This window comes from Phalangium opilio, unplaced genomic scaffold, assembly GCF_054372755.1.
Source record: "Phalangium opilio isolate 3A_F unplaced genomic scaffold, DU_Popi_V2 ptg000093l_1, whole genome shotgun sequence".
NCBI lineage: Eukaryota > Metazoa > Arthropoda > Arachnida > Opiliones > Phalangiidae > Phalangium > Phalangium opilio.
Window position 1 is genome coordinate 4,279,657 of NW_028324198.1, and position 2,368 is coordinate 4,282,024.

The following is a 2,368-nucleotide window of genomic DNA, read 5'->3' on the forward strand; positions in this document are numbered from 1 at the left end:
TTTAATGAAAATTCAAAACCATGTCGGGAACAACAAATCGAAACATGTGGTTAATTATTGATTGCAGCGCTCCTAACTGTAAAAATAATAAAGGAAACGCTAGAAATTTGTCTTTTTTCCGATTTACCCAAAAATACCTGTTTTTTACACGTTATAGAGCAATAATTTGTTTGAACTTTAGTTACTTTACTCGCCGTCTGGCGGCGCCACCGTGACCCTTTTTGGCTTCCCGCGCGCCTATTAGTTGTCTTATAGAGCCCATAGCTCGTATCCTTCCTCCATGGCTTAACCCTCCTGAATGTTCGTAGCTCGCGACCATCTTTATTGTTTACATTGGCTCGCCTAGGTTTGGAGGGAGGGTCAAAATTCATACCCCCTTTTTATGGACAAATAAGGTCTACCTCTTTTTAGTAGAGGGGAAGCTACGAGTCTCTACTCCTTCTACAATACAGCTCCCTGGACAAAGTTTCTTCCTGCAAGCATAGCCCACTCGATCCGCGCTCATGGACGCAAGCTGCTCGCGCTATATAATAATATTTGACCACGTCGTCTGCTAAACTTAGGAATTGGACAATTAAACTTTTTGAGTTAATGTCTGGACTCTGGTTACCCTTGCATTTTCTTTGTTGTCCCGTGGTTTTATTTTTAAACTGATCATTTGCCCTGTATCATTTATTGTGTAAGAGACAGCCTGGCAGCCCCGTATTTGTTTACCTGCCCATAGCCCACTAGATCACGCGTAACACTACGCAAGATGCAGAGCAGCGTCCGTGAGCATGGATCGAGTGGGCTATGCCCTGCCTGGCCAAGTCAGCTGACTTAGGTGAAATATTTATTACTTCTATGCGACTTAATTCTAGACATTCTTGAACGAATCATCTTGTGAAAATTTTATAAGACAGGCTTCTGGCGCTGGGTTTTTTCTGAGCCAAATTTGCTTTTTAAATTTAAAAAAAATTAATTTGAACCGTTTTTCCTCTCTTCTGAAATTACTAATGATAGTGTGTTACATATTTATCCAAAATTTATATTAATTAATTAACACACTGTACATCCCTTTAATTTGTAATTTCGTGCTTGGAAGAGGCTGAATTAAAAATATTGATTCGATGACAGGAATTAGTGATAGTGTGATTGAATCTATCATTTATTTTGCCAGCAAAAAACGGATCTTCGTAGCGGTAACCCTTGTCTAGAAACCAGGGAATGAACCCTTCTGCGTAGTTTGAATTAATCTACTTACACATCAAAAATGTATCTAATTTAAACAAAAACCTTTATTCTAAATTATAGCGGTTATAAATAGTAATTAAAAACGTAACTGTTACCTAATAAAAATGATTGCAAGAGCCGGGATAAAAAAATGGTTTGTCAGCAGGGTTTAGTGATCGTGTGATTTAATCTATCAATTATTTTACCACTAATTTAAACAAACAAAATGATCTGCGCAGTGGTTACCGTTGACCGCATGCACCAGATATAATCTCTGTAGCGTTTATCGTTGGTAATCTGGCCATTGTTTGTTGTTTTCTTAGGTAACGTTAGAATGAGCGCAAAATAATTAATAATTCAATTGTTACCTAGTACAAATGATTGGAAGGACCTGAATTAAAAATATTGGTTGATCTGGTGACAGGGTTTAGTGATAGTGTGATTGAATCTATCATTTATTTCACCAGTAAAAATCGTATCTTCGTAGCGGTGACCGTTGCCTGACGGCACCAGTCGAGAAACCAGGGAACGAACCCTTGTGCGTAGTTTGCATTGATCTACTTTAAACAACAAAAATTGATTTAATTTAAACAAATTACCTAAGTAGCGGCTATCGTTGGCCAATGGCACCAGGTCAAACACCTTAAAACGAACGCAACACGGCCAATTGGTCTCTAGTCTACAATAGTACAATCAGCCTGTCTTGAACTTTTGACCGAGGCTTAGTGAAATCAGTGAATTTAAAAATTATCGGCTAAATCTTAACTTTAAATTCTTTTGTATTAAATTATAATGAAGTTTAACTTACGAGAATAAAATAAAATTGGGATAAATTAACCCCTTCTTTTAGATGAAAAGTGAAAAAATACGCCTTAAGCTCGCCCATTAACAGAGCGGACGACGCATTTAGTAAACAAAAAACTTCGCTCTATTAGCGGTAAAACAGCGTAAGTCCAACAATACGTTTCTCTATGATTTTAGCTAGGATTACACCACGTAAGTCCAACAGAATAAAAGGTCGTAAGTTTAAGTATGTGCTTAAAAGTACAAAAAGTAATACTTAATATTAATTGTTTTCAATAAAACTTCGAAAGGCACCAGAAAAATGATTAACCTTTCATTTAAAACCATTTTCAGACCTATCGAATAAATAGTC

The 2,368-nt window shown here is 36.8% G+C and overlaps 1 long non-coding RNA gene across 2 annotated transcripts; it reads right to left on the bottom strand.

Annotated features, from left to right (window-relative positions):
• Positions 1-1,696: 1,696 nt before the first annotated feature.
• Positions 1,697-2,035, bottom strand: LOC149640673 (uncharacterized). 2 transcript variants are annotated; one of them, XR_016372214.1, is made up of 2 exons: positions 1,855-2,035; positions 1,697-1,769 (listed from the first exon to the last, which is right to left on the bottom strand). It is a non-coding gene; the product is annotated as an uncharacterized LOC149640673 (long non-coding RNA). The 2 variants fall into 2 exon arrangements; XR_016372215.1 differs by having other exon boundaries at positions 1,697-1,772.
• Between the last annotated feature and the right edge of the window lie 333 nt (positions 2,036-2,368).